The 14,987-nt window shown below is 35.4% G+C and overlaps 1 protein-coding gene across 7 annotated transcripts in view; it reads right to left on the reverse strand.

Moving 5' to 3' along the window:
• Nucleotides 1–14,987, reverse strand: part of LRFN5 (leucine rich repeat and fibronectin type III domain containing 5) — a 297,873-nt gene that overhangs the window by 279,050 nt on the left and 3,836 nt on the right. The gene's annotated exons all lie outside the window — the stretch shown is intronic.

The following is a 14,987-nucleotide window of genomic DNA, read 5'->3' on the forward strand; positions in this document are numbered from 1 at the left end:
CTTAATATAGACTGCATACACAAGTAACTGAACCACGTTTGATTCCCTACAAAACAGAGGTGTGTTTGATTACTTTGCTGACATGCCACTTGGGAACTCAAACACAGAGAATTTTTTTAAAATCCCCACATTTTTAGTCCATTTTCATATTGCTATAAAGAACTGCCCGAGACTAGGTAATTTATAAAGGAAAGAGGTTTAGTTGACTCACAGTTTAGCATGGCTGGGGAGGCCTCGGGAAACTTACAATCATGGTGGAAAGTTACGGGAAAGCAAAGCAGCCGCTTCACAAGGTGGCAGGTATGGGACTTCAAATCAAGATGAGATTCGAGTGGGGACACAAAGTCTAACTGTATCACCACAGGAGGTTAATTTTGGCTGTTTTGTTTGTCAAATGGAAAATTATTTATTCAATGACTGTAGAAATGCTGTGGTCCTGAGAGAAAAGCAATGACCCTTTAGAGGGTTGGAAAGCTGAACTTTAATAGCAGAGCTGACATTATACCGAAACAGAGGCTCTCAAACTGACCTAGATCTCACCAGCTCAAAGGTTTGTTATTTCCTTCCTCTAACTGTAATCATAGCAGAAGTCAATACAAAATATGGTATATCATAACTCAGTTAGAATTGAGTTCGTTTTTGTCTCATATAAGCTTAAAATTAAATTATTGTACAAAGCTAAAAGGAAGTTGATAAGTAAATATGGATTTATCCCTATCAAAAAGGAGTATGACTTGGATAAATCATAATGGAGAATTCTGTATTTCAGATTATTCCAAAATAGATCATGATAACAAATACAAAGCTACAATAATTCTTCAGCACTTGTGTGATCTCTAACAAAAAGAAAAAGAAGTTACCTAAGACTTTAAAGAAAAATTATATTTAAATGCAGCCATTGTCATACTCCCTTCTATAATTTTACTGTATTTTATTTCATTTTAAAATGAAGGAAAGATTATTATATTTCCACAACCTTGTAGCTTAAGTTTATTTGTAAACTTCTTTTAAAGTATAATAATTATGAACAGTACAATATGTAGTATGCATATTAATAGAGATTCAGTATTTCATAAAAATAAATGAGCTTATTTGAAAGTATGTGTATATTCATACATGTACATGGTCCTTTACTCTTTTATGATCGTAAGACAAAGCTTAGCTTATACAAATATTACAGTTGTGAGCTTCTCAATGAAAAATGATGCAATTCTATTTGTAAAATTCTATTAGATCCAGCCATTTCAAATATTTTGCTGTAAGACTGTGGCTTGCCAATTTTCCATTTGTTTCCCTAAAATAACAAAATTTGCTAAGAAATCTTAAAGCAGGAAACACTAATTATCAAACCAAAATATTAGAAGTTCACTAAAGGTATATTGGCTTTTGAATTTCACATGGGGGACAGAAAAATGGCTTCTCAGATAAACTATTTCTGAAAGAAATGAAAAATAAAAAAGAGGGATGGAAAGAGAAAGAGAGGACAAGAAGAAGGAAGGGTTAAATAAATCAAATAGTGCATTGATTGTTCCCAACCAAGTTCAGAGACGTTAACATGAGCCAAGTCAAACAACTAGGGCTGAAAAGAATCAATTTAAGGATCTTTGTTAGGACTGTCAGGAAACAGTTTATTTCTCCCACTTTCTCTCTCCCTTCCTTCCTCTCTTTCATGGTCTTTCTCCGTCAGCCTTTGGACGTGGTGTTGTTATGATGCGAAGCGACCCTGACCCACCCCTCCAAATCTGAGAAAGGAACCAATGGAGACAAATCAGAGCTCAAAGTTGCATCCTGATTTTTCAACTTTTTAAATACTGAGCCAAGCTATGCCTGAAAATAATCCTGCAATTGGTTGTCTGAACAAAAAAATTCCTTTGATGCTGAGGCAATTTAGGTTGAGTTTTTCACATCCTGCTAAATGAGTTCTAAGTGATACAACCCTATTTTCCAGCCTTAATTCTAGATGCTGAAACCAAAAATATTCTGTTAAATGCGGGTTACAGAACCTGAACTCCAACAAGCTCGGGACCATCATATAATTCCACCTGTCTCACTCTTTTTACACATTGTTCACCTGTAGGTCTCAACTCCTCCTTGGACTGATACGTAGTCAATTTATCATTTCAGTTTAAAATGGCAAAGCATATCTTCAAATTACTATTGATAGCACCAATTCAGCAACAGTGAGTGCTAACTCCATTTAAATTCAGCTCACATAGTTTCTCCACTTAATAATCACTGATAATCCTACAATACCGATCACCCTGTTCAAGAAAGTTTTGTGTTATGGGCTTTGAATCAGTTTGAGAGACTTGATACTAATTTCTCATTCCCAATATAGACTGTATTTCACACAGGGGATATAGGGACACAGAAAATAGAAAAAAATCTTTAGAATGATATGACATTGTTTTTCAAAGGCTCTTTCATATTTCAAAAATTAGGACTCTTTTCTTTTTTGTGTATCCTCAAATGTAAACAAAATGCTATCACTAAAAGTATATATACCAATATAGAGGTAATGACTATAAAAAACAAAATTAGTTTCCTTCTATTGGTACATATAAGTAAATTTTAGTGCTTTATGGTCACATTCCAAAATCAAAATTTATTTATTAATGTATGTATCAATTCATGTATTTGACCAACACCTCCTGAATACACACTTTATACCAAGAGTGATATATTTCACTTAAATTTCCTATCCTGGTTTTAAATTGCCCTTGAATCTGCTTCCTTTGTTTAATATCGACATTAGAACTAATTATTTATTCCATGTTTTCAAAATGTGATGGTACAGACAACACTTAGAATTGAAAAAAAAAAAACTGCTTTCCCCAACATCATTGGGAAAACTTGGCCATCGATTACACATTTTCATTTGTCCATTTATTTTGATCCCAATAGAATAATAAGTGCGATAGTCATATACTCACATAGCTATTTAAACAATATTTTAATTTTCAATTTAAAAAAGAAATAGAACTATTAAACAGACAGACATCAATGGGAAAAAAGTTACACAAATTAGTCTAAGCTACTATAAGATCAATTTTCCCAAATAGAAAACAAAATCAAGTTACTCATCTCTCCTCAATTCTTCGAACATGTCCTTAATAAGAGTGACACATGTACCACAAAACCAATGGTATACACAAGCCCCTTCCAAGATACTTTACCTACTTTTTGTGTTTGTAACTTTACATAATTTTTTCTTTAAAAGATTTCCCAAATTAAGTTACTTCAAAACCCTAAACAACCTGGATTGGTCCTGCCTATTAGAACTATATATTATTTGAGACGTTGCTTTTAAAATATCCCAGTTAGTTTAACAATAGTTAGTTACTGTAGATCTGTAGGAAAGTTTGCTTTTATTTTAATTATTTTTTTAACAATTGCTGTATCAATCTTTAAGGAAATTTACTGCCTTGATATGGTTTTATAAGATCCCTTTGGTCCTGTGTCTCAATAGAATAAACTAGAAACAGATTTCAAAGCTGACAATCTACCAAGGCCAAATATTACAGTCTAACATGTAAAATATAAAGACGTATTTTTTTAAAGAGCCATCATGCTATGCATAAAAATATTTGCAATTATTCGTTATGTACAATTGCAATTTTCTCACTTTCAATATATAATAATAATAACTGCTAGTGCTGTTTGAGCATTCCATTATTTGCCAGTCGCTGTGTGAGGTGCTAGGAATACATTATTTCACTGACTCTTCACAACAGCTTTTGGGATGGTCATCAACATTAGCCCCATTTTACAGATAAGGAAACTGAGAAATATGCCAAGAAAATCAATGTTTATGTACTGTATATAATACACATAGCATATGCAGTGTGTATGTGTATATGTATGTACATATATATGTACATATATTGCAATATACATATATTGCCATATGCAGCATATGGAACCTAGTTATTTTAGAATTTACTAGTAGAAATTTCAAATAAAAAGCATATCACACATTACCTATCTTACATTAGATTCTAAAGAAAATATAAATAAAATATTTTATATTCAACATAATCCAGGGAGGCTTTCAACCCAATTACAAAACACCTTTGAAGAAAATATTTAAGTGAATATGACATGTATTTTCAGGTACCCCCTCACAAATACATCTCTTTTACTAAAAATACAAACAATGAAGTCAAATACACTCATTTTAATTATTTTCTGCAAATAAATAATAATCAGAAAGTTAGGAAATTATAATTGTAATGCCCCATGACCTATGCCCTGCACCTCATTATACCTGTAATAGTATGTCAAATTCCTGTAGAGTAATTTGATACATAAATGAGATTATTTAATAAAAGAAGATGAATATCAAGGCCCAGAATAAAGTAATTGTGCAACATCGATTTAATTTACGAAAGAAATGAGTAGTAAATATGAATCACCAAAATATAATTAGAAGATAAAATGAAATCTTGGAGAAATTACAGAATATCACACTGAACTAAACCAGCCCAAATACCACTTGGAGGGAAAAAAAGCCAAATTTTCCCTTGGGTTTTAGGTGAATAGCATTACTCCTAGCACAAGAGGAAAACCTTTTCACAGAAGCTTCTCTAATACAATGATAAGTCACTACGTTATAAATTAGGCATATCAAAATTACTTATCATGCACATGTTAGGAAATATCATAGAAAATTTTACCTACTGAGAAATCAGCAAATATTTCCAAAGGTGTAAGAAAAAAACATACTCTGCCTCAAAAATATATGAATCCATGGATTGAGGGGCATCATGCTTAGCTATGGTAGATATTTAACAAATATTTGTTGAAAATATTTTTTAAAAAGAGAGCCAGGCTTTTCTTCTAGAGAGGTATGGTGGCTGGCTATGGCTCAGTACCTAAGACAGGTGTCTCAGTTATCTATTCTGATTACACAATTTTGTGGCTTAAAGTAACAACCATTTTATTTGTTTACGATTTTATGGGTCAGCAATTTGGGCTAGCCTCAGCTGGTTAGTTCTTCTGCTGGTCTCACCTGGGGTCAATCTTGTGACTGTAATTATCTGGAGGTTTGAATATGTGTGAATGGTCTCAGGTGGCCTCATCCGCATGTCTGGCCATTGGAGCTGGCTGTTAGCCAGGCCACCTGTCCTCAGCAGAGGAATCCATGTTTCTTCACATAATGGTAACATTTTTTGAAAAGAGCAGAGTAGAAGCTACATAGTCTCTGGAGGATTAGGCTTGAAAATTATACCATATCACCTCTGCAATCCCTGTTGTTGAAAGCAAGTAAAAAGGCCAGCTCAGATTCAAAGAGAAGAGAAACACACATCTATTCTTGATGAGAAGCACTGCAATGAATTTGCGGCCATTTTGAATTCAAGAGGTAACAACGTAGCTTACAGATAGGAAAACATGACAGGGCTTACTTTAGAAAAGATTTGTCCTGATAACAGTTATATCTAGAATTAAGCCCAGATTTTGACTGCCCATTATCTAGCCCCTCTGTCATGGAAATAACAACAGTGATTCAAGATGAGAAAATGAGTTTGTCAAGTGCCTTCTTTTCCACCCTCTGCCAAATGGAAGAGGTAACAGGAGTAACACCTGAAGCACTCATTAAGAGCATCAACAGCAGTCTACACAAGTAGCACAGCAAAAGAAGAGGTGAGTGGAAGGTAGAACATGATGAGACAAATGCCAGAGTGTTCATGATGGACAGATGATCTGTTAAGTTTCACCCTATCATGATATTGCAGTATGTTCTGATTCTTTGCACTAGGAAACATGTTAACCTGAACATTTATTTATTACTTACAGCATACCAGTCCATTTAAATGGCATGTCAGTCCCTTCTGCAGATGGTAACTGAAAATTAAAGAGGGCAAATCACCCAAAATCACACTATTTTATCAAAAAGTTTTAGTATATATTTATATCCCAGACTCAGGATGCAAATACCTTCTCAATACAAACAACTACAGAATCTCCTAGTGGATAAAGTGCTTTTATAAACATACAGATACAAGACATGGCAGTTCATAGAGTACCGAAAGCACATGAGAAACTAAAAATAGGATATATGATCAGAGGATGCTCATCATCCTTGAAGGAGATTAAAAATGCATTTTTTGTAATAATCAATGGAAAACAGCCATAAGCAGGAGAAAAGGGCAATCCCCTAGGTATAGCCGACAGAGCATCCTCTTTAGAATAAAAAATGTTTGGATTTTAATTTTAGCCCTATCATCTTAGCTGTATAATCATGGGCAAGCAAATTAACCACCCTGGGCCTCAGTATGTTCCTCTAAAAAACAGAGACAATCATGATAAAACTGTAGGGTTAGTGCATAGAGTACAGAAAAGTAAAAATCTACAGTGCCAGGAAAAGACCACCTTCTCAGAATATGATGAAGATGATGCTGATGATCATCATCATCCATTATATCCAAGTTATATTAGCATCTTTGAGTGCTATCCTCATCAAGTACAGGGAAAGCTCATGTGCTTGTCCCAGAGGATGAAGCCTTAGACTTTCATTCAGCCTCAGGTCCTTATTTTACCAACATACCTAGCAATCTTATTATTTTCTTAGTAAGTTCCTATCAGGAAGTTTAAAAAGAAAGCAAGTACACTGACAACAATTAGCTATATAAGAGCAAAGAAAATCGAAGAAACACTTTACAGTTGAGACAGAAAGAATAAAAGAAGGGGCAAATTTATAAACTGCCTTAAACATATCTTGGATTGGTCCCAAGGGTCTTCTGCAATCACTAACATATATATTGAAGGAGTCATTAAGAAAATAACTATACCTAGATGTGGTGTGTTGATCTTGACAACTATTTGAATTCACATCAAATGCAATACTTTTAATAATTTTTAAACAGGATGCCTAAAGACAACATTCAAGACTATGGATAATGTTGATAACCAAAACATTCTACCAGGATACTTAGTCAAGTAAGTTTACATGTCATTTTCTTCTGTATTCAAATTATTTTTCCCTCTTTTAGGAATTAGATAACCTCATATAGAGGCTGAAAAACTGCTAGGAGCTTAATCATCAATTTTATTAAACAATGGAGGAGGTAACAAAACTTAATTTAGTAAATAATCTAGAGATCAATGGCATCTAGAGGAAAAGGTGTGAGAATGTCATCAAGACTGATTAAGGACTAGGGCTCCTCTCTGAAAGAATGTTTGTTTCTCACTCTAGACTGCAACTTTTCTAGAGTGGCATCTATGCCATTTTGGCTTCTGTGACTTAAAGGAGAAATGGTTAGCAGAAAATCCAAGTATGCATTAAATGCCAAATAAATGTTAAAGGAATTAAAGAATGGGCTTGAGTCATTCTTGTCTAGAACAGACAGCTCATGATGCAGCCAGCCAGTCACCTTAGAGTAAGGCGAAAATGTACTCTTCTTGTGTTGCTCCATTTCATTGTTGTTCATATTTATTATGAACAATAACATTAAAATATATGAGTGAATTTTCTCTATTTATTGGGAAAGATTTAAGTAACTTTGTCATCATGAGTAAATCATATGATCTGAATGTTCAAAAAGTGTCAAGATTCATAATAGCAAATATGTTTAATCCTGTGATCAAACTTGGATTGACCAGTTGTTGCATCTTGAAGAGTTAAACTTAAAGTGTGTAATTTGATTGTTTGTAATTCAAAAGATAAATGCTTGAGGGGATGGATATCCCATTCACCATGATATGCTTATTTCACATTGCATGCCTGTATCAAAACATCTCCTGTACCCCAGAAATATATACACCTGCTATGTATCCACAAAAATGTTTAAAAATAATTTTTATTTTTTTAAAAAAGAGGTATATATTCTAAGAACCCCAATGCCTTGTCCAGGATCAGCAAGAGGAAAACATTGGTCAAACGGTAACATCTAAAACGAGTGCCGGCTGGAGAGTTACAGCAGTTTCTTGCTTTCTCTGCTCCAAAAGCAATGAAGTAATGGCCCTGCTTGACTGGACAGTAGTCTACCCACGTGGTTGTTGTCATGCTTCAGCGAAAATTTGGATAACAAATGAAAACATTCCAGAAAATGGTGATGATGAAGACTAATGATAGCTAACATTTATTAACCATTAAAGGTAAAAGGACTTGAAATCACGATATACAGAAAACTGTCCCAAACCAGTTTAGGGCCAAGATATGTTTAGTCATAAGCACAGCAATTGTGGTTTGGAAATTTCAAGGAACTCAGTGCAAACACTCGAAGTACTATCTCAGGAATTAGACTTGTGTGCCTCTTTCAACCATGCTAAAAATAATTAGAAGCAACAAGATGCCAGAGTTTTGTCTCAAGTTAAAGGAGAAAATTATAATACATCTATATAAAAGTGAAATAATATATTTTAGTTGGAGTGATTTGGGAATCACTAAAGTTACTCAAGCTTAGTCAAGATGACTACTTGGCAGAGATGCTTTAAAAAAAATTTAAGATTGAATATATATGTCAGGAGAACTTACAAGTTGCCTAATGCCATGTCCATCAGAGATTAAAATGAATATAAATTTGAACATCTGTGGGTAAGTCATGCACTCTCCAGTGTATTAGAAATACAGCCTACGATTTCTTAAACTCAGCTAGATTCTCTGCTTTACATCTTCTGCCTGGTTCCTGAAGACACTGGACTATATTATGACCCCTGGTCTGGTGAGCTTTTGAAGCCATACGATTATCACCTCCTTTATACTTTCCCTCTTGGTGCTCATGCTAGCTAATGATGAGATGATCATGGTGATGGTGATAATGATAATAACAGTCAGGTGCCTAATGAACTATATCACTGAAACCTCCAGACCGTCTGATTGCATAAGTCGTATTATTAGCCCTATTTCTTAGGTGAGGATTCTGATGCTCAGAGAAGTTCAAAGACTTGTTCAAGGTTATACAGGGCTGTGACCAAGGAGGGTAGAATTCCATAGTTCCTTTTTCTAAGTACTGCACAATACCAACTTCTACAAAACACAGCCATGATTTCTTAATTTCTTCTCTCTCTCCTACTACAAAGCGTAGAACATCAAAATAGAACTAAAAGTTTCAGTTAATAAATTACTTTCAAGCTTATTAATTTGGTTATGTTTTTCATGTTACTAAGAAAATAAGTTATTGAGGTCAGGACCCAATGTCCAGTAATATATTGTTTAAGTGCCTGATATTTGAACAGTCAATACATGGCAAATATCCTAACATAATTCCTAAAAATAACCTTAAACTTTTCACTTAAAGTTAGGCCTATTTTTATTGAGTGCGGGATTCCAAATTAAAATATTTGTAAATATTAATGATCTCAAGATATCTATCCACGTAAAATAAAGCATATGCACTACTCATGTAGTGTTCAATGCTGCCATATAAATTATATGTATTTTAATGTTACTGTACAAATGTCTAAACACTAATAAACACAAGTGCAAATAAACCATGCAAAAACTTGACAAATCTTCACACCATAAAAAAATAATAAAAGGAGAGCTAATTAATAAGAAAAGTACCACATCCTATATTTCCAAAGGAGATAAGAGAAAGTTAGGTTTCACAGTAATGTAGTTGGTATGTCCCCACTAGTAAATCACATTAATACAAATATTCTATTACTCGGGAGGTAATACCACTAAAATCCATGGAAAACCTACTTGAAGATAGAAAATAAGGAGTAAAAATGAAGACTGGAATCAAGAAGTAAATTGAAGTTTGTCCTTCAAGGCTCTTGAGCACTTCCTCAAAAGAGCTGAACATGGTGGAGTGAAAATAGATCAAGATAAACAGCATTGTTTAGGCTTCCATTCCTGATTAAATATGCTATTTCTGATTGAGCATCTATTGAATGAATTAGTTTTTTTGTTTTTTTTCTAAGAATTCAGAAACTGCTCCCAGAATTTGTTAAAAGTATGCTGAAACCTTTATCATTTATTGTATTACTTCTTTTCTAGAGTCTTTTATTCTTGTAAAATCTAAAATAGATTCCATTTTCTATCAAAATTCTACAATTGTTTTCCACAAGGATTATAATGCCATTTTCGAAATATTTGTTGGGAAGATTTTTTAGAGCAATAAATTATATATATGTTCCCACAAAAAAAAATTGCAAGAACAGTGTGAGCTTTGAGTTTTGATAGATTTCTTTTGTAAAAAGATATATTTTCTCATTTTATTTTAAGTTCTGGGGTACACGTGCAGGTTTGTTACATAGGTAAATATGTGCCATGGTTGGAATGTAAATTAGTTCAACCATTGTGGAAGACAGTGTGGTGATTCCTCAAAGACTTAGAACCATAATAATATCTGACCCAGAAATCCCATTACTGGGTATATGCCCAAAGAAGACATATTTTCTAAGAAGAGCAAAACTTGTCGGTTGACATTTTCCTGCCAATATGACCATGTAACTTAAACATTGTCTATGAAAACCAATTTCTGAGAAATATTACAAATGTAGTTTGTAGTTTAAACAATAAATCCTTTTCATGTGGTTTACTTGGAATCAGTAAAATGATAGACAGCAGAGTTATATAACCATGTAATTCCATTGTAATTTTTATCACTTATTAACCAACTTCATAATTAGTATTAAATTATGTCACATAAAATGTTTATGTAAAATTAAATTATGTTTATTAAAAATCATTGTGTCAACACAGTATCTTTCACAACAATATGATGAAAAAGCTTAAAAGTAGCATTGGTTATCTTTGAATTAAATTCTTATATTTCTGTCTTCTGTTATATGAAACTGGAATTTTCATAACATACAATTTATGTTGGTAGAGCATACTAAAAATGGTTCACCTCTGACTGGAATAGCTTCAATAATTATGAACATAATACTTCTTAATTTCACCATGCACATACCATGTAATGAACAAATTATACAGCCTTAGGTTCTAAATAGTCCTCAATGATTGAAGGATGCCATGGGAATAAAAATGTGGGCTCTGCAACCAGAATAAGAAGTCTCACTCTCAAGGCTTGTTGAACAAGACAGAGTATGCACATGTGTGTCATTGGAATGATTTAGCAAAATTATCTGCTAGTTATGTATTCTAGGGGCTCTCACACCTATAAGGTCCAAATTTCCAGTTTTACTCTTCAATAATACATAAAACATAAAATTCATTATACTATATACAAAACCCTGAAGATAACGCCAATATGTTACATTTTTAAGTAAACAGAAAATAAAAATCACTGAAATAAGCTAATAGGTTAGCCAGTTAAGCCTTTAGGAAGTTTCAAGTAGCTTCCTTTTCCCAGCCTCAAAATTGGCAATAATACTTATTAGCAATCTTATTTATGACACATTTATTTTTAAATATATAATTTAGTAGATATTATGCAGTAGTTTCATGTAGAGGCAGAAATATTGTTAGATACCTGCAAGCATCTCATCCCAACCATATATCACAGCAACAGGTCAGCAGAAAGCAAGATCTCAATTTCACCAGCAAGAAAACTCAGCAAAACTACTAAGCCAAAAGCGCTTCAAACAGCAAGAAGATCCAGATCACTGATATAAATGGACAAAGGAAAATGACGGTCATTTATGAAAAGATGAAAGAGTGATAAAACATGATATAACATATGAAGATCATTTAAACACCAATGCCATAACTAGATACTGCTTTAACACCCAAAATCCATTTAATGACAGAGGAGACAAAAATAATTGAAGAGGGAATAGGGTGGGGGTATTCTCCCACAGGTAACTACAGCTCTTGCTATCCTCTCTTGAGAAAAAGGAAAGAAATCACTTCTGGCTGCTATCAGTCAGAACTAAACCTTTATGAACTTCTCCCAAAACACCAGCACAGGAATCTCATACTTCAAAAACGAGGTGTGTGTGCTCATATACACATTAGATCTATGAGGGAAGGAGAGACGTATGTGAAAGAACAGAAGGCTGGTGTTCAAGGTCATTCTCCTCTTGAAAAGAGAAAGGGAAAAAAAATGACTAAAAGAAATTATCCAAGGTACAAGAATCAAGTGACAACTTCTTTTCACCTATCTGCTTATGCTTGTTCTTATAGATATCTTATTGTTCTGTCCCTATTAATAGTGACTAAAACAGGGCTTACAAAGAAGGAGGCTTTTGGCTGGGAAATTTCCTATCAATACCTGAAGTGTTAACTCATCAATGAACCAGGCTAGTGAGCCAGGCCAGCTCTATTTAAAGACAATTCTTAACAAGGACAGTGGACTTAGATTTTCAAAGTAACTTGTACCCTCTCCATTTTTCCAGAAAAGGGAGAAGAAAAAGGTGGCAGAAATATTTTCCCCCTGCCTTAGGAACTTCTATGCATGTAACCTTGTGCTAGTAGCTCTATTTAGTTATGACCTTTAACCTAACTCCAATCTGCACCAATGAGTGACATTTTCAAACATGCATCACACCATCATCTATGTTCAGGTTTCTGAGCATTCAGCATCCATTTTAATGCATTTGCTTTGCCTTCCCTGAGGCTGAGGGCGGAAGAACAAAGCTTAACCTGCAAAAATCGAGTCCTTAGTGGGAAAAGGCCAGAAGAAAGTGAAATAGGTGGGAGGTGATGAAAACACCTTATTTTCCAAGTACCTATATTCACCAGCATTTCTTTTTTCTTGTGCACTCTCTAGATAGGTATGACTTACTTGCTAACAAATATTGTTAAGTATGATATCAATACTGTTGTAATAGTATTCTGGGGTAATTTGGGAGGACAAAGTGGGGTCCTTGTCAGACGTTTAAAATACACAAATCAGATTTCTAAGATTTTCTGAGTGATAAGAGGATTAGAAGTAAATTCATTAAAAGACAAAAAAAAAGAGAAGATAAAAGAAAAAAATCCTTTTTTAAATTTATTCCCAATTATCTGTTATCTTTCATTTATTTCATTATTTAATCCAGGCAATACACTTTTTTTTTTTTTTTTTTTTTTTTTTTTTTTACCTTCCCTGGGACCTCAGAGGGGGAAAGTTCTGTTAAAGTCGAGATATCTTCTGTATCATTCCTTGGTTATCCCTGGAGCTAGAAGTTACAAAGCAAATCTATCTGAAGAGTGGAAATCATGTTCTCCTCTTTCACGTTTATTGGGTACCAGGTGGGGGAGGGAGGTTAGTTGACTTTACAGAGGTGTTTCAACTAGAAACAATACGGGTATAAATGACATGATCAAACCGAGGAGAGCAAGAAGGGAGGGAAGAAAGAGGAACAAATGGAAATCTAGGAAATACACACTTAGCTTCAGGTTTTTAATCCTGATAAATCATGCAGTATTTGAATATCAAGACATTTTTGTAGCCAGCTTTCCTTCCATATTCTTCAATATTCATTGTCGCGGGGAGGGAGAGAGAGAGAAAGGTTTTGCAGGCAAAGAGAGGACACCACCGCCCTCCACGCTCCTCTGTGGCTCTGGACATCTCCCTCCTCTCGCATCCAGGCGGCCGCCTCGGCCACGATCCGCTTGCTGTCTGCCAGGGGGTCCGCTGAGCTCTTCCGCCCTGCCCGGAGAAAGTGTCAAAGCCGTCCCGCCAGCTGCAGTGGCAGAGCCCAGCCCCCAAAGCCCGCTGCATACATGGCCTTGTAGCACCACCAGCCTGCGAGGGCTGCAGCAGCAGCCGAGCCCAGACTCGAAGAGGAGTTGGGGACGTCAGTGCGCAGGGACAAGCAGAGCAGCTATCGGCCAGCTAGAAGTCTGCAAATGCCATCATATGGATATCTATAGAAACGCAGCGAGTGGGGGAAAATCAGGCAGCGCCCCTACACTTCCTAAACGGCGTTAGCAAAGAGAACCCCCCGCCCCCCAGCAGCCCCAGTCACCGCCTCCTGAAGCAGAGCACCCTGAGCTTGGCTGGGCCAAATCCTCCGCTGAATGTAGCCAGCAAGCAGCTCCCAAAGGCGGGAGACAAACGAACACTCCTTAGTTAAATTATTCAGACCGTCTTCACTATGGAATAAAACATTGATGAGACTACTTTGGAAGTGCTTTATCTTGTTAATTCTAATGTCTTCGAGAAGGGAGTGAAATTTTCCGTTGGGGGCGGGCGCTGAGATAAGACGAAAGGGAATTCAGGGAAAAAAAGGCGCCAGGGTAAAGGGCTTTGGAAGTTAACTAAATTTGTTCTGCTTCAGCCGGCCATGGGAATCTCATTTTAACATACCAGACCCAATATGTTAATTAGGCAGTCGCAAATCAACCTGCTCCTTGTAAATCAAGGCACCGGAAAAAAAATTCAAAATATCTATTATACAGGGACAAAACAAACAGAAAAAAAAAAAAAGCGCACAGGAGTTGCGTGTCCGTGACGGGGACAACACAGCTGGAGAGAATGTTGGGTGGTGGCTATCGTTTTAGCCTGGTTCTGCTAGATATAAAAATGACTTCTTTCATGGATTTATTCTGCTACATAAAAGCACGTCCTGGCAGTTAAACACCATATCTCAAGACAAACAGCCGTGACAATATATATTCCCTTTCATGCAAACCAAGTTCCAAGAAAACTCCATTTCGAGTCAAAGTCTCCAGATGCGTAATTTACAACTACTAAAAAGATCTGGCAAGCTCCTCCACAACAAGGAAAGGAAAACAACCTGACACCAGAGGTAGAAAAGGGTAGAAAAGATCTTTGGTTTAAATGATGGGTGGAAACCAAACACCCACTCACACTCCACAATCTGGAAAGGGTTGGGTACCAAATGGTCCGTGGCAACCACAGCCTGAAGGAAACACAGAATTTTGATCTCTGGCATCTTCAGACAGGTTCCACACGCCTAGCTCTCAAAAAATATCCTCAGGGTGGAGCACATCCATATTCTCAAAGCTTTCACTACTAGATTAAGTGCTTAGGTATAGATTTATATTTCACCTACTAGAAATCGTATTACAAAATCACAGAGCAGGCGCCCTTGGATACGCAACCCTTCCCAATGATTTTCAAAACATTAATAAGTAAAGTAGCCTGCAATGCAGATAAGACACTAGAAACAAGATCAAAAGGAAA

The sequence above is a fragment of the Gorilla gorilla genome, chromosome 15 (assembly GCF_029281585.2).
Source record: "Gorilla gorilla gorilla isolate KB3781 chromosome 15, NHGRI_mGorGor1-v2.1_pri, whole genome shotgun sequence".
NCBI lineage: Eukaryota > Metazoa > Chordata > Mammalia > Primates > Hominidae > Gorilla > Gorilla gorilla.